The 26930-nt window shown below is 41.2% G+C and overlaps 1 protein-coding gene across 1 annotated transcript in view; it reads left to right on the forward strand.

Annotated features, from left to right (window-relative positions):
• Window positions 1–26930, forward strand: part of Cacna1e (calcium voltage-gated channel subunit alpha1 E) — a 314504-nt gene that overhangs the window by 165581 nt on the left and 121993 nt on the right. The gene's annotated exons all lie outside the window — the stretch shown is intronic.

Here is a 26930-nt window from a genome sequence, read left to right on the forward strand (position 1 = left end):
GATATCTTAGGAGACACTACATTTTCCTGAGCACAGTTGAGATGATGGTGGTGGTGATGATGATTTGGTGGGTGGGTGTAAGCTCTTTAAATGATAGTAGATATAGTAGTCTTTATGTTTATGTGTGGCACACTGCAACGAATTGGTGATTATTTTTGGAGCCTATGAATGCAGAAAATACAAACTAAGAAGGTACAAGAATAAGGAAAATGAGAGGAGCAGCAGATGATGAGAATGTGAACAAGGCTTGTTTTACACAACAAATGGTTGACACCACAGTAGCTGAAGTTCAAGTTCCTCCAGTGGAAGAATGATAATAAGTAGACAGACCTATTCCTCTTCTGAGTCCAAGAAAGACTCAGGAATTATAGATGGCATATATTCCTGAGTGTTGGAGTATGCATGATGTTAAAAACAAGAGATTGGATGAAAAGTCCTTACTTATCTGCTCAGTTTCTAGATAATGCTGGCAAGTATCTGCCCCATTTGGCCCCAACCCGGGAGAAATTAGGAGACCTACTCTCTGTGGCAGTTCAAATCAGCAAGGGGTTGGTGACAGCCAAGTGACACCTGCTGCATTTTAAGGTGGGCTTCACATTGTCATGGAAACGAGAGCGTGAGTGACAGTCCATAAGCTGACAGTCAGTTCCCCAGCCCACTTCTGTTTTCTCAGAAAAGCAGCAATCTGGCAATAGGTTAGAAGATTCTTTTGTGGGGCTTCTGTCTTAAAAGAAAAGATTTATCTATTTGTCAGTCTGATGAGATTAGAGAAACAGGTTCCTATTCCATCACCCCCCAGTAAAGCTCACTATGGCTATCCCAATAAATACTACAATCCAGGTAGCATGAAATGGTCAGGAATTTTATTCCCTGATAGTGTTTGAGTTACAAGCTCCAGATCTGGCAGGCTTGTGCTCCCTCCAACTGCCTGAGTGAATTATTTCGTCCTTCTTCCAGCTTTGGTGGTCCTAGGCATTTCTCGGATTGTCACCATGTTGTAGCCCCAGTCTCTGCCTCCGTGCTTACTCAGCTCTCCCTCTCCCCTACCTGTCATCTCCCCCAGTCTTGCTCTTATAAGGGTACTTGTGCTTTGATTTAGAATCTTTGGGTAATTTAGTTTGATCTCTTCTTCTGAATACACTTAACTCTACTGTATCTGCAGACTCTTTTTCCAAATAAGGTAACATTCAGGCATTCCAGGTATTAGAATATGAATGGTCTTTTTAAGGGGGCTGCCACTCAGCCCACTGCACTCAACACCCCACAAGCCACAGCCTAGGAGGTAGGGTTTCCATTCCCATTACTCACACAGCCAGGGATACTTAGCCTTTGAAGAGAATGCCCAACGTGAGGGTCCCTAAGCAGCATAATAAATAGAAAAAAGAGAGTGAATCTGAGCAGTGCAGGTAGTAAAAGATAATGTAAAAGATCACGTTTGATACCAGCAAAGACAGAAAAATAATTTCACATATAAATAACAAATAACAGCTTATTACAAAAAGACGTTGAGATTAAGAAGAGCTGTTGGAAATATGTGTAAAATGTAATTAATGTAAAAGTAGTGCAAAGTTGAGTTAATGTAAAAATCTAATCAAATCAAAAAGATAGTAAAGTTGGAGTATAAAATTGAGGACACCACTTAGAAAGTGAGGTTAGAGAAAAGACAGAGACACACAGAGAGAGACAGAGAGACACTGACTGACTCAAAGAGCAAGGGGTGGTGGAAACGTACTCATAATCCCATTTGGGAGGCAGAAGCAGGGAAAAAAAAATCACATTTTCAAGTTCATCCTGGATTTCATAATAAGACCTTGTTTCAAAACATCTTCCCAAAATTTTGGTAAGATAGTTTAATAAAGAGAACAATGAAATGGGAAGAAAGAATTAACATAGCAAAATATGAGGAAGGTTCCCAGAACTAAAAGACTCACCATTGCCAGATTAAAAGTACTGTGGGGACATGTGCAAAGATGTTATTTCCAGTGCATTGGCAGTGGGCTTGGGAAGGATCCGGGGTATCCCAAGCTGGGAAATTAGATAGGTAAACTGTTGGATGCATACCCTGGCATATGCTGTCGCAATAAAGCAGCAGATCCCGAGTGTACGTGGACTATAGGGTATTTTAGAAATGTTTCAGTAAAAACAGGGAGACAATGTGATATGCTTTCACTTTTGTATATGTATAAAACACACAGTGTGTGAAAATATATTCAAATGAAAAGTTATGCACTAGCAAGATTGTAATAGCTTGTGAAGTCAGGTGGTAGAACTCGGATGTGTAAATTAACCGTGAAATGTCTACTGAGCGCTCAGCACACCCTGTAGAAGGAAATCACACCACGGTGAATCACCATGAACTTCAGGCCATCAGAGAAAAGGACGTTCTGAAAGCCTCTAGCAATTGGGCGCAGGGTTAATGTTTGGTTCTATAGAATCAGAATGCTAGTGAGTTTCTCAGTGGCAACATTGAAAATTAGAAAGCAACACAGAAGCGCCTAAAACTTCCTAACAAGAAAATGACTTTCAAGATCAAATGCTTTGCCAGCCAGAGTGCCAGTTACTTTCATGGACAGCATAGCTACATTGTTAGGTACCGTTAGGGGACAAGCTGATGAAGAACACGAGTCACTAAAAATAAGGAAGGAAGGAAGGAAGGAAGGAAGGAAGGAAGGAAGGAAGGAAGGAAGGAAGGAAGGAAGGAAGGAAGGAAGAGATGGAGCTGGGGAGATGGCTCAGAGGTTAAGAGAGGACCACGTGGCTGGTCACGATTATCTGTGAACTCAACTCCCAGGGGATCTGACATCTGCAGGCTCTGTATACACACACACACACACACACACACACACACACAGAGTCACACAACAGTGAACGCAACAGTGCACAGACATACACACAGACAAACATTAACACATAAAATAATAAATGGAATTAGGGTAACAACTCTCATTGACCTAGAGGGCATCAGGATCAGGTTAAAATAGGGTGACAGGGAGTCCTAAAATGCTATCTTTAGAAAACAAGTGAAACGAATATATTTCTTGATTTGTTGTATTCTAAAGAGTTCTGTGACTTTTTTTTTTGTCCAAACCACACACACATAATCTCGTATTCATTCCCTCTCTATAAATCTCTCTGTCTCCTTCCCCCTCCCATTATCCCAACTTAAGCATTTAATTCCACAATATACAGAAGTATTACTTTGAAAGAAATAGAAACACAGCAAGTCCTCGGTGTAGCTCAGCTGCCAACCTGGTTTCCATTGTTGATGCTGAATCTGAGCTAGCCTCTCACAGTGTCGCAATTGCCTTTATTAGATTGGGGGAGGCTGAGTATGGGGAAGGGAAGAGGGTATCAAAGACCAAAATCTTAGGTTCCACGGTAAGCAAATCATTAAGCAGTTTCTAAAATTGAAAGATAAAGAAATTGCAGTGTTTTAAGTATAATATTTAGAAAATTTGAAATGAATACCAGAAGAAACAGAAGAGTTGAAAGTGGCTGCCTCTGGAGAGTGAGATTCTGGGGTTGGCAAAGGTGAGAAAGAGGGCTGCTATTTTTTCATTATAATCTTTCAAAACTGTTTGCCTTTTAAAGTTCTGTATGCACTGCTTTGCAAAAAAAGAAAAAAAAAACAGTTTTGAAGTAAAGTGTAGGATGGACAGAGGGGCTAAGGACCCACCTAGCACCAGCATGGAAAGACTGACATGGGAGGGAGCAGATATGGGAGGATTGAAAAGGAAGCAGTTGAGCCAGTCCAATTGTGTCACACTAAGAAATGTGATAGAACCCTGTAAAATGGTCGAGAAGAAGAAATGGGGGACTCTGGGAAGGAGTACTTACAGTCTGTGAATATTTGGTCTGAGACAGTTCTCTGACCATCAATTCCCCTCTGGCTGGGAGACTACTTTTTTGGGGAAGAAGATGCCGCACTATTACTGGCCTGGCAGATACCTCTTTACTACCTGAAACCTAGAAAGTGGTGTTGGCAGCTGGGAACAGCTGGTGTGAATAAATTCTGACATTTAAAGGAGTGTTAACAATAAGGACCTTGTGAGCTGGGGCTGAAATACTTATGTCCTGGTTTCACTTCTAGATTCTGGTGCAGAGCGCACTGCTCAGCATTTAGAGGATTTTCGCTGGTGTCTACAGAAGGCACGGCACCACTGGGTCCTGTGTGTGTGTGTGGGGGGGGGGGGTCATGAGCTTTCTCTCCTGCTGGATCAGTGAGCCTGTGCCTCTGGAAAGGATGAAAGCTCTCTTTGGCGTGGGCCTTTCATTGGCCTTCACACATGAACCATCGGGGATAGAGGTTTGAACATTTTTGTCTCCAGGGAACAGGCTTCTGTGACCTGTGAACACAATGAATGTTATGTGCCGATCTGATTCCAGGAGTGGAGAAATACAGCAATAAAAGGAGGATACACATGCCTTCCTACACTAAGCAAAAGTCCCCTGGACATCAAGTATGGCAATGACTGAAAGCCCCATCCCCAGAGGTTGAGATGCTGATGAAAAACTGTGAGGTGTGTTTGTTGGCTCCATATTTAAGGAGGAAAGATGGATAGAAGCATTGTAGCATTTTTTATGTGTCTCAGAGGAAATAGGATTTGATGAAAACCATTAGCTTAGGCTTGAAGAGAAGCAGAGCTTCCTGTCTCCATGGCAACAAACTAGGGCTGCATAAGCACATCCTGAAGTGCTGTCAGGGCCTACAGGGCAGAAGGCTCACACAAACAGAAAATGACCCTGAGCTATTCTGGCATCTTCACCTATTGCTTCCAGGGCTTGTGAGAGAGGGAGATAAATGTCGGGGACGGTTGTGCCATCTCCAAATGGGGGCAAGAAAGTTAGGCCATGCACTACTTACAGATATACCTGGGAGCAATGAGAGCCCTCATGTATGTAAAGTATCCTTGTTTTTAGAGCACCTTGTTTCTGAGAGGTTATTCATTTCTTGAGGAAACTTGGTTTAGGCACACAACAGCTTGAAGGGTAGAGAAAAAAAAAAAGAGCTGAAGAATCTTGACCTCCAAGTTCCTGGCAGAAGCAGAGCTAGAGGTTGTAATCACTCAAACTCTAGTTAGGTAGTTACCTTACATTGTCCTGGCCATGGTACAAAGTTTGGATTCAAAATTTAACCTGTGCATGCGCTGGCCACATGCCTATTCTTAAAATGCTGGTCTTCTTGTATACAATGTAGCCTTGTACATATGAGAGAGAGGATGCTAAGACACACTGACAGGACCTTTTTGCTCTAAGGACTCATGGGCTGATTGCATCTCTTCCATGAGCAAAATGACGGGCACCTCTCTTGTTACGAGCTCATTTGCTGGCTGGGTTTGACAGTTTAGGACAATTCAGCAAACATTTGTTTAGTGTTCGCTACACAAAAGACACTGTGTTCTTGGGTTGAAAAGATGAATAAGACCGGGTGATTACAGATTAATGAAGGAAATAATTTGACATGTAATTGATTGATGTTCCCATGATTTGTTCCTCAAAGTGTGCCTTGGCCACATATAATTGCATTTTCTCCAATTTCAGTTACTTGTCCATTTCTGCTGTCACTCTTCAGGTATTACCCCCCCCCCCAATTCCTCCACTTGGTCAGGACTCATTTTTCATTAAACCTTCTCTGACAACAAAACAAAGTAAAGATAAAAGGGATGTCATGGGGTCCAAGTGTAAGTAGCTTGGGATTTAAATTTTTGTGAAAGCTATTATTTAAGATCTATATATGCAGGTTTTGTAGTTTAGGTACAAGTCATTTTGCAAAGGATTGTTGACACAGAGGTGAGTAAGACCTATATCTTGGTCTTGGTCATAGGAACAGACTAACCAGTGTGTCTTCCAAGTAACCTTGGATCTCCTGACTCATCTGTCCTTGTTCATCGGGAGATAGGAACTGAGCATCCTCTGTCTGACTTGAGAGAGAAATAGTTGCTGGTCTTATAAAATAAATCATCCATGCCAAACTCAGCAGTCCAGATGAGATCCTGAGCAGTGCTGGTGGATATTAATTGACGTGTGTCTGATCTCCTTCAGACAAGTAGACATGGCTAAAATAACCGTGTGATCTGACTACACAGCAGGGTCACTGGGATAGTAACACTAAAGTCAGCCAAGAGACATCAGTCATTTTCTCCGACAGCAGGTACTGAGCACATGCCATAATGTTACCACTGCCAGGGCCTGTGCACATCACATCAGACAAGTTTAAAGAAGGGCTATCCTTAGGGATAGCTCCCTCATCCTTAGGGAGCTCCCAGGTAGAGAGACAGCAAGAGGGCAAGCATTAAAATAAAAGGGGTAGCGATCTGGCTCAGTAAGTAAAGTGCCTACCACCAAGGCCAACAACCAGAACTTGATCCCCAGAACCTACTTGGTGGAAGGAAAGAACATTCCCAGATTGTCCTCTGACCTCCAAATGGATGTCATAGCAGATGCTCATACCTTCCCTATTAATAAACAAGTAAGTGACTAAAACAAACAAACAAACAAACAAACAAAAAACATTTAAATTAGAGGGGAAACAAGATCAAATAAGAGTAGCTAACAGTGCGACACTTCTGCACACTTTTGAGAGTGGTTAATGGTTAGCTAGAACAGAAAAAAAAAACCTTTCTGTGGGTTAAAAATTTTACAGAGAAGCATGGCAAACTAGGGAGGGAAGCTGGGAGTATCATCTCTGGAGAGAAGCAAGGATTCTATGAGTTCAGTGAGGATAGAAAAGATGTTGGTGGGGTTGGGCCTATAGGGCTTGTGATTATGTAACACAGCAGTTCTCTTCTGTGGGTTCCAACCCGTTTGAGGGTCGAACAACACTTTCACAGGAGTTGCCTAAGACCATTTATTTACATTAGATGAGATATTTATATTATGATTCATAACAGTAACAAAATTACCGTTATGAAGTAGCAAAAAAAATTTTATGGCTGGGGGGGGGGTATCACCACAACACCAGGAGCTCTATTAAAGGTTTACAGCATTAGAAAGGTTGAGGACCATTGGTGTAGTGTCTAAGTGTCACTGGAATAAAAAAAAATAATAAGCGGACAATCTCTTCACTACTTCTAAATTTCTGAATTGAGCTACCAGGTGCCTGGGAGAGAACAGAGAAGCAAGAGTTAGGTTTAGAGGGAAGTGGGATAGGTTTGGGATCTATTGAGTTGAGAGAACGTGACACATCTTACTGCCTTTTGGCTAGCTCACAGAAGTGGAGTAGGGCTTCTTTCAAGTTGTTATTTTTAAAGCTGTGATGTATTGAGTCTGTGCTGTGCACCAAATGTTGTGCTAATTCCATGACATACATTGTCTCATTTAATCCTCGGAAAGATCCTATGAGGTATTGCTTTCTTCTTTTATAAATAGGGAAATGGTGGTGGGGAGAGCTGGTACCTTGATGTTGAAAAGCAGGTTCCAAATTTGAAATAAGGTCTGCTATGTCTGAACACCTATACCCTTAGACACATCCTCCATGTTTTGTAAAGAAAAATATGTTATTGTCTAGGATTCAGTACAGTGCAATTTTGTGGATATAAAAGAGACCATCAGTAGGAACCTGGATGATCCTGTAGACAAAGATTTCATCTTAAACCTGGTCATAGCAATTACAATAGAGATTTCGGTGCCAGTTTGGACTAGAAGCTTGCTTGTACAAAGCTAAATGAAAAGACATGCAATTCTCAAAGACAGTTGGCAAAACTGTACCTTAGAGTATGATGAAAATTATTCAAGAAAAGAACTCTTTGTTATCCCTTTGTGGTTTGCTCCTGGCCTCCATGCTACAAACGAGGAAACTTCCATAGAATGTGAATAATTTATCCAGCTACTTGGTGTTAGGTTGCAGCTAAAACCTAGGGCTCTGCTTCCTAACCTGGGTGTCTTCCCAACTTTGTGCCATAGCTATAGGTAATTGTAAACGAGGTTTACCTTGTAAACCTTGCATTGGGTTTTCTTTCTGTTTTCTTCATTTTCTGGCTGTGGGATATTGATCAAGTCTCTTTATTATATTTTTAATCACCCAATTGTGGCTCAAGATACTACTATTTACCATATATAGGATTATTGAAGAAATCAGGGTACAAGTGCTCAATATTTAGTATCTTGGGATAATAAATACTTAATCAGTGTTAACAGCTGGGAGAGAGCATTCTGTTTTACTTACCATCTGCATCAGTTGGGTGAAGTAACATGATCTCAGCAATTTCAAATGCCACCCCAAGGCTGCATATCCATAGTGGCCTACAGATAACAAGAGAAATGGACTGGGACTTTGTGCCCAGCATAGAGACATCAACTTAGATATTCCATCATTTGTGTTTCCTAGAAATGCCCTCGCTTTCCTACCCTCTGTGATCTGGAGTAAGCCTTGGCTTTCTTTGTAAGTCTTCATCATTCACAGTCTGCTTTAATGTTGACTTTTTACATGATGTTTTTCCAGGTCTATACCTCTGTTCCCATTCTGCAGTTGAGACAAAAGCCCTTTCCCAATATATTCCTGTAGCACTGTGTAGTTGTTTATTATAGATTGATTACTAATAGTAACAGAATTACTTTATAGAATTTAATATTAACACTAAAGTCGAGAGCTAACAGTTATTGAGAACTTGCCATCTGCCTGCCGCTGTGCTAAATCCTTTGTATAAAGATTTCAATTAATCTTTATAGCAGCCCTGTGAGTGCAGTACTATTGTCACCCCAGTTTACACATGAAGAAATGGAGGCTGGGAGGTCAGCCTACCTGTCTGGATGTGCTGTGTTCCTTGTGCTGAAATTACAAATGTCACTGTTGCCTGTTGAGTTTCGCTTCTCATACTAGTTGAGTTTTTCAGTGCAGTTGGATCTGTCCTCATATCCTAATACCTTTTAGTTTTTTTCTGAATTGAAGAAACTAAGCTATACCAGGACCTCCTTGGGGAATGATCTGCTCCTTTTAATCCCCCAGACAATGGTACAGCAGAGAACTGAAAGCTCTGATATATCTAGTTAGAAACAAGTCTCTGGTAACGGAGATCCTTCAGGAATGGAGATAAGTCATGCAAGTTGAATGGCTTTTGTTTGGGTACTGAGTAGTATAGGGGTCAAAGAAGAGGAGAATCTCCTGGACCATTTCTGAATTTCTAAGTTGTTTGGTATTGAAGGTTAAACCTAGGATCTTACTAAGCAATCACTCTACCACTAAGCTATATCCCCAGACAAGGCTGCTCTTTTTTTTTCTTTTTCTTTTTTTTTTTTTTAACATGGCTGCAAGTAATTGTTTTCTTTCAGGTAATTGCTTAGGCCATTTACATATTTTCTTAGTGGTGTGCTTATGTTTTCCACGTGAACTTAAAGTATACACCTGTAGAGAAAGAATATTAACTCTTTTATGCCAGCCATGACAAGGTGTCAGCATATTGGGCATCATGGGCAACCACAGCCACAGGAGTTGAACCAGTTGCCATTACTTTAGAGCACGTCACTTAGGAAGCCTTTTATGCCTGTTCGTTTTAATTCTCAGGATGATCTTTAGAAAAGTCCTATCATTTTCTTATGAATCAGAATAAAAAGCATAGTAAGTAGTGCAAGCCCTCAAAAAACTCAGCCGTGTGGGTCCTGATGCTCACTCAGTCTAGGAATCCAAAGCGGAACTTGCTTGTCTAGGAGGTCATTTCCAAGGGATCTTTGCTGCTGGCTTCTGCACAAAATGGAGCTGCAACTCACATGTGTGCTGTAACATACCAGAAAAAAAAAATGTCTTTTTGAGTTTGTTAACTTAGTGAATATTTATGGTTGCACCACTGGGGGAATAAACAATTCTCATAGATGCTGAGGATTTTAAAATGCCCTGCCCTAGAGAGCTTGTGTTCTTAGGTTACACACATTCTCTATAATGCATGTTCTGCTCCCCATTGTAGTAACCCCTCACTGGGACAGGATCCTTAGCTCTCTTATATTTAAAATTCTGTGCCCCTGACAAAAATCACGCTTGTGCTTTTTTACCGAGGAGAGCGGGGGTAGAGCCAGGTACATTCAGAGGGTGCTGTGAAGGTGGAGAATTGTTAAATGAAGAGACGTGGTTGTAGGTAATAGCGAAGTTGTATCTGGGAAAGACCCATAGTTGTTCCCAGAGTTCAGATAAGCTAGGCCAAAGTGTGAAAGGAAAAGAAAGAGATATCAGCAAGCAGGACCATCACAGTAGATGATGAAAACAAGATCCTACTTTATGAAGATGTATACTTTCTGAAGATAGCCTAGACCAATTAAGTCATGACATCATTGAGTGCCTGTTGATCATGAAGACAACAAACAGACAAATATATAAAAAAAAGTCTCAATTTTCTATTGCAATATTTTTCATACATAGAATTTCTAGCCAGCTACATTCTTAAGTAGTTGTGACAGTCTTAGTATCTCCTAGGGAATACTATAATTTAATAGAGATTCAAGACTCTGATATCCCTGTGTGTGTACATATCCGCATACATACAGATGCACACAGTCATACATTCATGCGCTGACTCTGATATATATATTCTCTAGTCTTTGTCCCTCTGTGAAACATTCAAGAACCCTAGGAAATGCCTATATCATCATATCAACTTGCTTTACTTGGTGAATACATTTCAGCCTATTTCAAGAATGTTTTCATCTTAGAATTAATTTTACCTGCCTTCTTTAGAAGAGGAACCAACTTTTACTTGTAGAATAATATGAGTCAAAGTAACGCTTAAAAGATGTGCTTGCTATGAGGTGATTGTGAATTTAACCTACCCTTTGAATGCTAAGTCCCAAAGTATATACCTTTACCTAGCTATTTCTTAGGTGTCTGACTTGGGATGTTCCAAACTGAATTTGGTATCTCATTTTCCTATTCTGCCATTAGACATGCACACCACCCTTATATTCTCAGTCTGTTATGTGTTGCCATATTTTTTTTTTATCCAAGATGAAAACTTCTCAAAATCTAATTTTGATACTTTTGCCTACTTATTTTCTGAACCTATTTGCATGTCCAGATATACTAATCCCACTTGGGAATGTTTTGGGAACTGAATCTTGGACCATTCTGGACTCTGAGTATTCTCCTTGCTCTTAGTCAGCCTGATGCCCATGGCCAAAACAATTAGTTGCAGTATTGTTTACCTTCATTGCTTATTATGGCTTCTCCTTGCCTAAACAGTACACGTGTGCACATTTAATTAGATCTTTAGGAAATCGGTATTGAACTTTCACTTACGTGGAAGATCACATTTAGAACACTTCCATTTAATGTCCTAAGTGTTGGGAACATAACAAAAAGTGAATGGAAGATTCTTGTCCTTCCCAAGCTTGCTTCCCCACCTCAGGAGAGTCTAAAAAACACGTTACAATTTATGTAAGTGAAAAGATGACTACTATTTTTTAAAAAAGAATACCTCAAAGCACAATGATAACTTTCCCCTATCTTAGTCTTTAATGTAGCATTAGCAAATACAATTTGCTTGTTAAATTATATTGGAATTTACCTGAAAATATATCTAAATATTTTGAGGCAAGACATTTCAGACAAAGAACAATGGGAAACAGAGGCCTTTTTATAGGTGATAAAATATGTTCCAAAATAAAAAGAATAAAATCGAAAGTATATTCTAAGGATAGAGGGATTCAAAGAGACTCAAATATATTTTATAGATTTGTATATGAATTTATAATATATACATTATTTGAAATATGAGTCATTTAATGAATAATGTTGATGACTGGCTAATTACTTGGAAAGAAAAAAATCAAGTCAGATATCTGTCTTACAACTTCTGCAAAAGTAAATTTCAGGTAGAGCTAGTTCTCACATTTGAAAATTTAAATCATAAAATATTCAAAATGATGGACAAAGACATTTCCAAGTGGGGGAAGTTTTTCTAAAACATGACATAAAACAAATCCCATAATAGAAAGAATTGATGTATTTGAATGGGTAAAAATAAAAATAGATGGTATAATTCATTAGCAGGAGCAAAAAACCAAACTTGAATTTCTTTTAAATTTTATATAATTAGGTAGAGAATTAGGGAAGAAAGTAACATAAGGAAAGATTGAGCAGGAAGAGCATAAGTAGTCTCTGATTGCAGACAGAGGACTATGATCTCTAATGGCTAAAGGGTAAAGGAGAAAGTAACTAGGCAAATTTAGGTGGAGGACAGGACATGGTATTCAGTTCACTGTATATTCAAGGAAAAATCCTGTAGTTTAGGATGTGGCAATCTATAAAAATCTTAGAGAACTTTGGGTCTATTTGCTGAGATAAATAATATTGGCAAAAAAAAAATCCTTATTCTGGAAGGAAGACACTTTCAATCTTAGAGGGTTTGAGGTTCAGGAAGAACAAAAAGATAGGATCAGCCAATATCCGTACGCTTGGAACAGAGGAAGAGGAGATGTGACACTCTATCAATGAACACAACAGAGGAAACTGTAGAGGTACAGACAACATGATTCATAGAAGACATGGAAGAAAGCAAAATTAGCTCCAGGAATAGAGAGATGGAGACACTGTTTAAAAGTTAGGATCACAAGACTTGTCAAAGGACATCACCAAAAGAAAGTATCACTTTGTAGAGGATATAGACATACAGGGCTTCAAGAGACAGGAATCCCCCAAGGATAAATTACTCACAGAAAACCAAAGCAATGTTAAGCAAAAGAATCTGTCAAAATTGGCAAGTTGGGGATCTATCTGGCTTTTTATTTTATGTTTTTTACTTTTTACTTTGAGAAAATTGTAAAGGCACGAGAAGTTAATGAAAAAGATTCCAAGGTCATATGCCCTTTCTTTTAGCTCCCCAACGTAATATCTTGCACAACTCTAGTATAATACTTAAGCCAGGAAATGCCATTGCTGTAATCCATTCAGCTTTTTGAGATGTTCTCAGTATAACCCTGTGAAATGTAACATTGGAGTATATATATTTGCTATATAACTGGGTATAGACATGTTGAACCTTCTTTGAGGTCATTCCTTTTCATTTTTGATTAGTACTCCATTATGTGGATCTACCACATTTTGCTTAACCATTTACTCCTTGGAGGAGATCTGAATTTTTGTTTGTCTTGGCTCACTTATAAGTAATATTACCTAGATATTTTTCTGCATGGGATTTTGAGTGAATATAGATTTTCTTTCTCTGGAATAAATACCCAACAGTGCAATTGCTAGACCATATGGAAAGTACATAAATAAGAAGCTTCCTATTTTCCAATCAGAGGAAATTTACCAGTTTTCATTTTGCCTATGTTAAATGAGACTTGTGGTTTCCCCACACATTTCTTGATGGCTTAAAATTTCAGTAATGACACTGAATATTAATAATGGTCACAAACATTTGGAAAGTTTAAGACAGCATCAGAGATGTAGACCAATGATTATTAAGTAGCATTTCTCTTATTATGGACCAGTAACTTCTAAGAAAAATAACAAGCAAAGGTATTGACTGGGTAGAAAATATGAAGACATAGTTAAAAACTTCTAATTGTAGCAATTAAAAAATTTGAAACAAATATTTCAATCACTCTAGATTCTCTTACCATTGATCTTTAAGTGAAAGAGTCCAAACTAATGTTCCTTCTCTTGCATGCCCTCCAACCTCAATTCAAAGTTTCCTCTACCTTAGCCCTGTTACCCAGTTGCTAGGCCTAGATCCCCCACGTAATCATTTCTTTGTTGAGAAATAACCAAGCCACAGTTACCACATCTACACTTCGTCTTGTCTGGGGAACTCTGACTTACCCTTCAAGGTCAAGTTTCCCTGTTTAAGTTCTTGTCACACTGTATATATTCCTCAACTAGAATTTAGTTACCTTCTTTTATCATTTCTGTGGAAGTCTTTGCTTTTTACAGCAGCATTATGAAGGCAGGTACCATTGTGAGCTCATTTTTCTTCCCCCAGCACTTAGCTAGCACAATTAATAAGCACATGGGTAGAAAATTCCCTCTGGTGAATGAATCAGAGGCCGACTTGTTGTTTGAAGGTGTCTGGATCTGTCAGTAATTTTCTCAAGATTTTCAGGAATTATTTTCAGTGGATGTAATTCCCCTGAAAGCCTAGTTTAATGTTAGCTGACATGTTGGGCACAGGGAACTGCATAGAACACCATTATTTTGTCACTGTCAAGGGACACCTTTGTAAACAGTACCATGCATCTTCTCCATTACAGGAAAAAAAGGGACAACGGATATGACTTCAGCAAAATTATGTTGTTTCTGTTATAGGGGCCTTTTAATTGGCTTTTTTTGTTCTATTGTAATTTATCTCATACTCTCACTTCACTGTAGCATTCAAGTCAGAAATCTTAGGCTATTAAAAAATGAAAGATACATATCTTTTTTACTTGAACTTACATCTCTATTTTTGGTCTAGAGAACATCTTGGAAATTGGCTTCACCAAGAGTGTTAGAAACCTTCTTTGTTTTGAGCTTATAGCCCATAGTCATGCCCCTGTAGTTAGGCATGTTTTCTGAACACTTGCAGCTGAAGTGGCTGAAGTAAAACCTTTCATTTCTCCAGTTGATAATCACAGGCTTCACAACTTGCTTATATGCTTCGAACTTGGCATTTCTAACTGTTAAGTTCAGAATCTGTTAGAGCTGCAGTGGAATTAAAAGTTCTTTATTTTCCCCCTGGTGTCAAGTGCATCACTAAATTCTCAACACTTAATTATCATTGCGTCCCAAAATATTCCTCATTTAGCAAAAATATTGAAATTACTCGTTCCTGTTGAAGAAGCAAGCTCCTATATGCAGAACACTGAGACACATGCTCCATAGAGAACCTGGGGGAATGAAAGTACTTGAGAGCATTTGCAGGGAACAGTAGGGATGACAAAGCCCATTAAAAGGGCACATGGCTCTTACCTGTATTAGGTTCAGTTGGGCAACTAATGTTTAGTCACTGGTAGCACACAGTATGAAGTTGACTGGCCCAAAGTAGTCACCCCAACTCTCATCAGAGTTGATTGGAGTGGCATTAAAATAAGATGTGATTTTTCTTCCTTACCCCCATATTCCCTTCTATTCCTTACACAGGTAGGTATCTCCTCTATCCCCTCCTCTCTGGGATTTCATATCATACTCTAGTTAGATCAAGGTACCCAATAGTCCAATATCATATAGTGGGTTGTTCTTATTAATAGCCTGAAGCATCTTAGTGAACAAGAACTGGAAGGAAAGGGTAGCAGCCATTGGTTTTGCATAGAGTGAAGTAAGAGGAGAAGCATGTGTTAAAATGTTTGTCCAGCAAACATGCATGAAGCACTCTCCCATTCCAGGGACTCTGGCTTGGACAGTGAATAAGATGAGGCCTCTCGCCATGAGTTTCATATTCTGAAAGCTAGCAAACAACATAAACAATGATTGATGTTACAAGGAGGATAGACATGCATCAGATAACAACCTTGGTTCTTAGGGAAAAAAAAACGCAGAAAGACTCTTTGAGAAGAAAGCTGCCGGCATGCTAAGTACAGACTGGTCTGACCTCTGCGAGTTCTAAGACTTTATATGCCTCACTCAGCTCACACGCCCATTCCTTTGCAATTCTCATGCTTGGTGTTTTCCAGTGGACAATGACAGTCTGAGATTGTGAATACCCAACCAACTGACCTGAGCATCTAATTGTATTAAGTGATCTACTTAGGGGCAGCCCTGTTCTTTACTTGATTTTTAAAACGGTCTCTATTGCTAGTTTACAGCTGTCTGAGCAGATTAAAGTAGCTCAGTATACTTTCCAGAGATAATTATCTGACAACTGTAAATTTGCCTTTTATTGATTTTTGTTATTTGACATTTACGTATGTGTATATAATGCATTCTGATTACTCTCCACCCCTCTTCCTTCTTTAGTCTCCCTCCCATTCCCTCCAGCCCTGCCTCACCCCCTATCAATACCATCTCATGGCTGTCAGTCCCTTTCTCAAGTTCATGACTTTTGGTTTCATTCTGTGACCCATTTAATTTCATCAGGCCCATTTGTGTGACTGTTGGGTTGAAATGATCCATTGGGGCCTAGTAGGGTCATTGGTAGGTACCCTACTGAAGGCATAGATCTCCTGGTTTAATTGCTCTCATCTCTACCCCCTGTAGTTCTGTATGCACCTCTGTATATACCTTCTACATACATCTATGAATAGGAAGACTAAAATTTAAAAAAATCATAATGCCTAAAATAGTTACAGGGTACTTCAATGTCAAGTTATGCAGCCCCAGAGAGGAAGATTACTCATGCAGTCAGGCACTCATTTCTGGCCCTCTTATCCAGTGAAATTCTCAGAGGCAGTAGCACCACTGTCTGGGTTGGGCTGTGAAGGTCAGCTTCAGAGATAAGTCAGTCAAGCCTATACACTCTTTCTAGGAATTTCTCGTCTTTCCATCTTGCTCTATATTTTTCTCCTAGCAAAATTTAAAAGTAGACTTTCAGTTTATATTTTAGGTCATGTACCTGTTCTGCCCTGGCTTAGCAGTCCCCTTTCTTCTTCTGTCTTTGCTCTTGGGTGGTCAATTATCTGATAAACTACTTATTTTACATTTGGTGTTTTGGGGTGGGTTCCCTTAAAACAAAAACAAACAAACAAAAGCCCACTTTAAAAGAGATTGGCTGGTTTATTTGAATCTTTATCTGCCAAGGAGAATGAGTGCAAAGGAGAACTAGTTGAGGCAGAGAAGGGGAATGAGCTGAGAGCGTGAGGTGAGAAGCTGAGGCTCATTCTCCTGGGAACTTTCTTAGGAACTGGGTAGAATGTGTGCCAGAATTGCTCCACCAACAGACAGGAAAACTGAGATAGCTGAGGTGTGTTTGTGTATGTGTCTATGTGTCTCTCTGTGTATAGGAAATATAACCTATAGTTATATTTCACCTTTATCAATTCCTGACCCTCCTCAAGTTATCATATTTGGCCCTCCCTGCTTGTGTGTTGAATGAACTCCTAGGTTCTAAAGAAAATCCTCAAGCAGAGATGCAGTAAGCTGTGGGCACTTAAATGAGGATCTTCTTACCTGTTAAAGTACAGGAGATCCTGTCCTCCCAGGCTTCACACTCAGAGGTAGTCTATAGGGTTAAGGAGTGTGTGTGTGAGTGTGTGTGTGTGTGTGTGTGTGTGTGTGTGTGTTCACAACACCCACTGCTTTGTCTCCATTCAAAGAATAGTTCCTTCATTCCCATTTGTTAAACACTTGCCATACTAGAAACAATTTTTCCTTCATAAATAGCGAAACAAAAGAGCAGAATTATAAATAGATTAGGCTGAGGCAGTAGGTGGGTGGTCAATGGCTCAGGATAAGCACCTTTCAAAGTCAGGAGATAGGTGCCCCACTCTAATAATTGGGGTGGTCTGGAGCAGACCAGACTAGAGTGTCCTGCTCATGACGCTCTAATTACATATGCATAGGCCAGCAAGAGGCCTGAAAAAGTTGGTTGACATTGTACCTACCACCCTACTCCTACAATAGGAACAATAACAACAACAACAACAACAATAACCTCATTCACCCGACCTCCTCAGTGATCTAGACCTTCATGCCTGCCTTGCCAGCTTGAAGTCCTTGTCCATTTCTCTTCCGCCTTTTTTTTTTTTTCTTGGCATACCCCCCTCCATTTTATTCCAGTCTGCATGTGTTCTGACCAGCTGTCCTGATCCTTTCTAACCTCCTCCTCACCTCAGAGCATAGCATTCTCATCATTACTAGTTGGCTCCCTAGTTACACAGCTAATTTTTGGGTGACAGACCTTTGTATGCCATCAGCCCTTGGAGAACTCTCTTTGCTGTAAGCAACCTGCGATGTGATAAGTTAACCAGAGTGAACTGAAATACTCAATGGAGTTTAAAGGTACAGGGTCTACTCTCCGGCTCGGTGGGTTTGTACCTTTAAAATGCCATTGGTCCTCTCTACCCATGAGCTCCCCCCTACAAGCTGAACTAACTACTGTGCTTGAACATATTTGGGAAAAATTATACCCAGAGCCGGGGAGATAGCTCATCCAGAAAGTGCTCACCATGTAAGTGCTAGGACATGAGTCTGATCCCCAAAACGCACGCTACAAAAAACAAACAAACAAACAAACAAAAAACACGTGGGTGTGACAGTGCTTGTCTGTAGTGTCACCTCAGTTGGATTCTGGAGGGCTTGCTAGACAGCCAGCCTCCCCTCCTTGGTGAGGTGCAGGCCAGAGAGTCTGTCTCAGACGTGGGTGGACTATACTTGGAGAACAATAGCTGACAGTAAGGATGTCCTCGGTTTTCCATACTCGTGTGTACATTGCGCAGCAAGGTCTTCTTCACATACATGCATCTGCATACATGTACATCCACATACGTATGAACATGCACATACATGCACTCACATAGACCGAAACTTCACCCGTAGTGAGCATGTAAAGGTGTTTGTCTTGCCACCATTCCCTAAATTATAGAATTCCAGCTTGTTGAGGGGGCATGAATACTTAGCACCTGTAGACATGGCATGTGGGTGTGTTGGGTATGTTGGGTACCAATCGCCCATGATGGTGGGGGAACACTACACTGGTTCTCATTACCCAGAGGGCCTGCATCTCTCAGTTTCATATTCATTCAACCAAGAATCCACGTGTTGACTGGCCTATTGACCTGGTGGACACGTGTAGCAGAGCATAGGCCGTCAGGAGGAAGGAGGGCCTCTGCCATAGGCCATAATGTGTGTGCTCACTCTAATTGTCTCCCTGGGAACACCAGGACCTCAGATAGTGAGTGATTATAGAGGTCCTCAGGGTATCAACTCTCTTTTAGCAGCTGAGTGGAACACATAACTGTCTCACCTCCTTGGTCCCGTGTTGTAGACTAAAGCATGAGAGCCTCCTTCAGGTAAATTTGTGAGTGAGGTAGAAAGTGTGCCGCTTGCCTTCATCAGATGGCTCGTGTCACCCGTTCAAATTCTTTCTTCCCTCTCCCACTTGCCCGATTTTAGGTAGTAAAGGTTAATGTTAGAACTAGACAATCAGTGTAGCAAATTTTCTCCCTCTGGGGATGTCTTCTCCATTCATTTTGGCAACTGTAGGCCCTCTGACCTCAAAGGAATTCCCCTGTGAGGCACACCTGAGGGACTGTTACTTCCTGTCACCTACAGTTGTAGTCATCTTAAATGTTTTCTGTGGGTCAGACATGAAAAACAAGATGTAGCATGTTTGTGGTTTGTGGAAGCAGGAAGAAATATATCTGCTCCCTGCAGGAGAGGGAGGAAAAGCTGATGGCTGCTTCCCAAACCTTGTTCCCAAACACCACAGGCCACTGGGAGTCTAGGAATATTAACACAAGGCAGTGAGGATGGGGATAATTTCATGTACCCAATTAGGGACATGCTGGGCTGAAATGTAGATTGTGTGAGAGGAAACAAAAAAAAAAAAAATTACCTGACAAAGATAATGATCTTACTGTCTTCTGCTTTTTGCTTCTTGTGGAAAATACATATGTGGTAAGAGGTAGAGAAGGAGCGTTCATGAAAGGGAGAAGAGGAGGAGAAATAAACTTTGAAATTTCTAGTTGCCATGACAACATAATGAGCTCCAAAAGTGGCATCTCTGAACCAGTTTTTGCATGGGAAGATAGGGTAGCCCAGAAGGGAAAGAATTAAAATAATAAAAACAATAAAACTGTAGTCATGAAGTAAAGGGCATGGCTGAAGAGGCTGATGGCACTTCCCAGCTGTATGTGGAGGCCTGGCTTGTCAGCTGTTTGTCCATGGCTGAGAAGGCAGAATCCCTGTCCCGGCTGGCTGAATACTTTCAATAGTCTCAGGCGCTGAACAATGAGAAGCTAAGGGCTTCTGACAAAGAAGATCCTGTGAGTTATGTGTGAGACACACTGTGCTCCAGAACTGTCTAACACAGGGGTTCTCAACCTTCCTCACGCTGCGACTCTTTCATATAGTTCCTCATGTTGTGATGACTCCCACCTGTAAAATTCTTTCCCTTGCTACTACTTCACTGTAATTTTGCTTCTGTTGAAAACATCATAATGTAAATATCTCTGTTTTCTGATGGTCTCAGGAGATCCCTGTGAAAGGGTGGTTTGACTCCCAAAGGTTCATGACCCCCAGGTTGAGAACTGCTGGTCTGGAGACAAGGCTGTCTTCCTGCTCTGTTCCTTCCCGGCTTCTCCCTTCCACTGCCCTTTCTTTGCCATAGCCGAAGTCTGTTCCATTCAGTGAGCTTCACGGTCGCCCTGCCACCAGAATGCCTCATCACTCTTCCCACTAGACAGGACAGAAAGTCCCCACGGCACAGGCACTTACTACCACAGATGGCTCTTTTCTGCGAAGTACCCCAGAGCAACACAGGCTCATGTGAAAGAAGGCAGCACCGGAAGCTTAGGCTGTGCCGGCTGAGAAAGATTTGTAGTCTGTTTGTTTGTCTACCACACGCAGATTGAAAATGAACCCAAAGCAGGTTAGAAATGTTTACCTGTTTTTTTGTTTTTTTTAAAAAAAGATGTGTTTTAATGAAGATACTCCTTGCTATTCCATTGTTCTCGTTCAATAGTGTTAATTTCATTCTCATTAGAATGGTGAGGGATTTTGTAATATGTACCCTCCCATCCTGTAACCACTGTTTTTCCGGAAACATTTTGAGCCAATCTATCAATTAGCTTGTTCTTAGGATGGTTGCATTTGAGGGTCCTGCTGCCGCCTTGTGCCTACTCGATATTGGAAACCTACCAATGTTTAACCTGTATTCTAGGGCAGCTCCTCCTCTAAGCACAGTAGCTGGGAGATGCTAATTAGAATGCTTGAAGAATGAATGAATGAGTGAGTGCTTTATCCTAGTTAAGAACCAGATCCTCATTATACAGTGCTCTAGCTTGACTTAAACACATCCAGCGTGACAGATGACATATAGATGAACTAACACACCTCAGTGAGAGTGACAACTCTCTGAAACAAGCAAATCATTTAATTGGTTATTTATAGGATAGCTATTAATTTTATAACTGCTCTTATATATTAACTAGGTAAGTAGTTAATGTTTATACAATGAGTCCTATACTTTAGAACAATTGGGGAGTGAGGAAAACTTCCTCTGGAAAATGATTCTAGTCCCCACCCTGAATTCATTCCTTCTCATACGTAACATGAACTTGGAAGACTGGCTACTTCTGGCCCTTTGTGTCTTTAGGCTCTAAATCTAGGAGTTAGCATGGAAAATGTTTGGATGCAGTAATTCCACCAGTACTGAACATCTCCAGAATGCTTGTCTTGACACAATCCCCTAAAGAACACAGAACCAACAAAGAATCACATAGAATTCACTTTGTACCTTGTAAGTGACCAGAGAAGAAGTTGAGAGTCCAAGAGGATGTATGTAGGTCAGGTGTAAACACTGTCACTTTATAGAAGTCCAAGGGACTTGAGCTTTAGTGGGTGTGGGCATGTGCTCAGATCCATAGCCATTGAGGGATTGTGTATTGGCTGGGTCTTTCTCCTGTTTAGACCACATTCCAGGTTCAGGGTGTCCTCTACCTCTTTTTCAATCTTGGCTTTAGGGACAACTCCTGATAGGGCAAGTCTGGGCTCATGTGGTTGTGCTTATAAATGAATGGTGTAGCATTCTTAAGTAAACGTTAGTGAAAGATCTAAAGGATACATCTAATGCCACATTCCCAATTGGCTTTATCAGATATTAAATTGATACTTTCTTCTTCACTCTTTTGGCTCCTGTAGAGACTGTCTCTCATCTCATCCCATAATCATTTGGACAGTCACAGTTGGAGCTCCACAGTCATATTCTATCCGTCTTTTATTTAAACCGGTAATTTTAAATGTTAAAATTAATATTATGTACGATTGGTGGGTTTGCACTCAAGGATCCAGAAATTGCAATGCACACACTTTAGACATCTGTGATGCAAGTCAGAGAGGAAAGAATAAAAACAAAAATCACCTTTGTAGCACAAATGACTAGTGTATAACCCCTGGTCCCTGAATATCAGAGCATTCAGAAGTATGAGTGTAATTCTTCACTTATGGGATTATATCTTCTGCAGCAAGTTAAACCTTCTTTCACATTGGCTGTCTCTGCAAACAGGTGTCCTTTGATGGAGGATATCACTATGGCTCTGTCACACCTAAAATGAATGGAAGTGGTAGGATATGAACTTGTCTTGCAAAGAGGGTTAGGATGTTACTAAGTCAGGGGAAGTATAGAGTGAGGTCAGGGAGATGTTTTTAGGGACATGTTTCTGTCACTACCCTACAGTCATTCCTCCTCCCCCAGAGCAGGTGGGCTTAGAAGAACTGGACACCATTGGCCACTTGTAGCTGTGGGTTTAGAACCCCACAGGATTCTCCTAATCATGGATGGAAAATATCTGAAAAAAAAATGCACCTGTGCCAAACAGGACAAACTCTAGCTTTGAGACAGTTCCTTACTTATTCATGGGCAAAAGGAGATGGGGTATCTGAGTGTGGGAAAGACCAAGAGTTGGCTCTGGCTGGATCATGGAGGGCCTCACAGCAGAGGGGATTAGCCATGATCTTGCACGTGGTAGTTTTTGTGCATGCTGAAATAAGGAAGTAGGGGGACCGAGTTGGACACAGCATTCTAGACAGATTAATTTACATGTGTGTTTGGTGGGCAAGTACCATTGCCTGAGCACATCTGCTATATCCTCCTCAAATTTAATCTTCAGGAGGTCTGACTTGCCTGAGCAAGTCATGATCTGCCTCCCTGCTAGCTACTCTGTACTGGGGATAGAAATGCTCGTCATAAAAGTTAAGTTTGACTCCCAACAGAGGACCAAGAGAGAGCACATATAATACCCAGACCATGACTTTTGAGATCACATAGAAGAATCTGTATTATTTCTAAAGAAAGTTTTATTGTTGATGATTCATGAAAATCCAGCAAAGGGAAACCACTATTCACCTATAAATAGATCGCTGTCTAGGAGCCATAGCAATGAGCTATATATTTGGCAGGACTTGGGTGAACCACTAACATATAGATATCTAAGGTGGATACACTCGGTGTTAGGGTAGTGGCAGAAATGTGTCCTTAAAAGTACTTTTACTTTTAGGGGAAAGATAGAAATAAAGAGACAGGTTTGGTTTGAAGGTTTTGAAGGTTTTGGATGGGCCCCTTACTAGAAGAAGAAGAGACATTCTAGTATGGTGGTTTGGGGTTCGAAGGCTCATCCTTGAAATACTAACCCATTATTTAACCATGTACATGACTGTGAGTAATGCTTTTCATTCTTTAGGAGCCTCAGTTTCTTGGTCTATAAAATGGACATCCTAAGACTTCAGAGGTTGTCACTGATTAACTTGGAGAATAAATATAAAGAATTTTTAAGAGAATGCCCATCACATGTCTGCTATCTAGTATAAAATGACTTTGATCTTTAAGGGTCTCTTAACCTGGCCTCCTCTCATGTATGAATTTTGTACTACCCTCTTTATTGTGAAGTTAAAGGTTTGTAAGAGCTTCTAAATAACTACAAAAATGATAAATAGTGTAAGTTACATACTTTCTCCCTCATGTTCTTTTCACACCCATGCATAAGCCACTTGAGTGCAGAGCCCCAGGAGAGGCACCCAGACAGTTCAGAATGATCTGTATAACTAGAGAGTAGATTTATCAAAGACAAAGGAATATGGTATATGGAGGGGGAAGAGGAATTTTAACAAAATGGATTGAGTAACCACCGTAGCAGGAAAATGTTTTGTGTTCTCTATTGAATCTTCACAAAAACTTGGCAAGCTAGGACATGCTCCTCTAAAATCACAGATGGGAGAAAACAGGGGCTCAGGTGCTTGTCCAAGGCTATCCAGCTAGCAAATAGAGGCCTGGGATTTTACTTTAGGCCCTCCTTAATCCAAAGCATATGTGCTTTGTTTGACACCCTGCTGCCTTCCTGAAAATGCACAAAGCAACAGTGTTTTTCAGGGGCAGGGAGACTCAGGGGATTAAGGAGGCTGGACAGTTGGGAGGGGGATAAGAGCATAATTCCGGAAGCTCGCTGTGAACACAGAAACAGGTAACCTGTTAGGCAGAGAACGGGGGACGGGGTGGGGCTATCCTCTGCTGGGTGATTACTTCCATGTCCTTAGTGCTGATTTGATCTGGGGGCGGGGCGGGCAAAGAAACTGAGCCCCTGCTCACACTCACAAGGCACACTGTTTTTCAGGACAGTGCTCTAAGGACAAGGGTCCTGGAAAGCGCTGTTCAAATCCTGATCTGTCAATGACTGAGGCAAGGACATGCTTGACTAGGCACATTGGTTGAGCAGGAGGGAGCCGACATTGGCATGAAGCTGGCCACCGGAAGTTGAGTCTCTGATTTCAGGAGCCATTTAGACACTAGAAGGCAAGAGGTAGACAAGGGAAATCAGAATATGAAAAGGAGGCATTAAGGACATTTGTGAGGTGGTCTAAGAGGTGTTTTGTAGGCAGTGAATGTCTTGAATCATTTCTAAGGACTGAGGTTGGTGTGCTGTAATGCAGGGTTCTCCAGATGACACAGGCTAGGTAGAGTTTGACTTGGAGGGAGTCTACAAGCCACAAAATGGCAAACACATGGACCCAAGTGAGTGAAGGTTACCAGGCTGGGGAATACGTGGGCTGCAGAGCAACAGAACCATGAGAGACAAGAGCTCAGCGATCCGCTGGCTCACGTTCTCTGCCCTGCATGCACAGTAGCCCAGGTGACCCTGCTTCCCATTCTTCTGCTTTCTGAAGAAAAACCAAGAACAATTTTTTAATATTCCCAGGCATAGAACCACCCAACAGCAAACTTGACCATACCCTGCACATGTCCTTCACCTTCTGTAGGGAGCCCATGTTGCCCAGTAAGGAGTCTCTTCTGGTGAGGCATTTGAACATTTTGACTTCACTAATGTCTTTCTCTCCCCTTGGACTTCGTCTTTTCCAGTTCCCGAATTTCTGACCACATCCTCTCATCATTCCTCAGAGTAGATAGGGCCATATTTATGTCCTAGCACCTGCGGGTGCTATAACACAATACCACAGACTTGGTGCTTTATAAACTAAGGAAATCTATTTTTCATACACTAGAGGCTAGAAGTACAAGATCAAGGCAGTGGCAGACCTAGTGGATGACCAGCTTTTTGCTGTCTACATAGCACAAAGCAGATGAATGGGTGGGGGTGGGGCATTAAAAAAGAATCCATTCAGAAGGATCCATCCAGCTTCATGACCTGTTCATCTCCCAAGATCCAGCCTCCAGTACCATCTCTATTGGAGTTACGATTTCAACATTGACCTTTTGGAAGGTCACAGACCTTCTCAGCAGTGTCTGAAGCTAAAGAGTCAGAAAACTCTCACCACAGATGCCACTTAAAAATCTCAGGCCGACCTTCATTGCTGAACTCAGCAGTCACATTGGAGGAGGACTGGGAGGGAGCACAGGTAGGCGATGACTCAGAGCAGATGTGCTGCACAGCAATCCTGCCCACGTTTTTCATGAGTTGGAGCTAGTCACCTGGCTGTCTCACAGCAAGGGGAGAGAACAGCTGGAAGGAAGTCGATGATCTTCTTTGAGTTTGGGAGAAATTATAGGCTCCCCAGAGGGAGTGTTAGCTGCCTGTGCCTTGTATGAGCTCTCATCTGCCACCTCAGCTACCATTTGTCTCTGTGTTTAGGGTCCTCAGATCACATCCTCAAACATTGCTGTTCCTGTGCCACGTGGCCCTTTTATCAACTTTGAGATCTGCCTGAGGTGCTTCTGTCCTAGCCCCTCCACCTCTTCTCTCTACTGACACCCACATTCAGCCATCTTGGGGAGAGGGTTCTTTGTAATTTCGGGTTCTTCCTTTTATGGTCTGCAAATGCCTTTTCATTCTGTGAGAAGTCTATTGACCTTTCCATCCTCTTGTCTGTCTTCAGTATCCTCAGTTGTGTCACACCCAGGTTCCTGCCACAGCTTATCGAATGACATTATCTCCTCATCTATAGTTATTGGCCCAAAGACAATAACTATAGTTTCTAGTTTTCTAAAAATAGATCCAATCATGCTACTCCCCTATGTAAAACCATTGTGGTTTCTCTGCAACTCACAGAATAAAGTAAATCACCTGGAGTCACAGGGAGATAAAACTGTTGAAAGGAACTAGACATGGATTTGAATCCTAGCTTGCTACCCAGTAGCTGTGAGTTATGTAATGTCACTTTCCAGTCCATGTGGCGAAGATAAGTCCTTCTTCACAGGATTGCATCATATTTCTTTCATGCCGCATGCTTGCTACCTGATTGGTGAGGGGCTCTGGAAAAGTCATCTAACACCTGATTAAAATCCTAGGCTGTTGGGCCAGCCATTTTCTGATTATATCACCTCTTATTCCCCCTGTCCAATCTGCTTCAGCCACACATCTTCCTAGTGTCATGGGGGAAAGAGAACTCAGGAGAATTTTGCTTTGGCAATGAAACATACTTGCCAGAGCTGGTCATGTAATCTTATTCAATGTCAGAGCCAGGAAGACAAAGCCAAGATTATTTCTGTGAGCAACACTGATAGCTGATCCCTTTGGACTACCTCTTGCTGGATCAAGCTCTGATATCTGGGTTCCATGACAATAGTTCAGGCACTCTTATCAGGTTTTCTTTAGCCTACTTCAAAAGAGGCTAGAACATGCATCTTCAAGACAAGAGCTGGCATTCCACGGTGATCTAACTACAAAGGAAGCAGACTACATTTTAGCTGCTTCTGCTGGTTATATGAAAGAAAATTGAAGGACCAAGAAGGATAAAACATACCCATCTTGCAATCCTACTAACTCACAGCTTCACCATGGCTGTCCTGGGCTGTCATTTTCCCCTTCCAGGTACTCCCAATATCCAACTTTATTTTCTTAGGGGCTAGTTTCCCCAGTCCTTTTCTATATAGCCTTCAAGATACAATGTCCTGGACACCTTCCCCGGTTCATCCCACAGAACTGAATGT

This window comes from Psammomys obesus, unplaced genomic scaffold (genome assembly GCF_907164565.1).
Source record: "Psammomys obesus unplaced genomic scaffold, mPsaObe1.curated_primary_1811, whole genome shotgun sequence".
Lineage (NCBI taxonomy): Eukaryota > Metazoa > Chordata > Mammalia > Rodentia > Muridae > Psammomys > Psammomys obesus.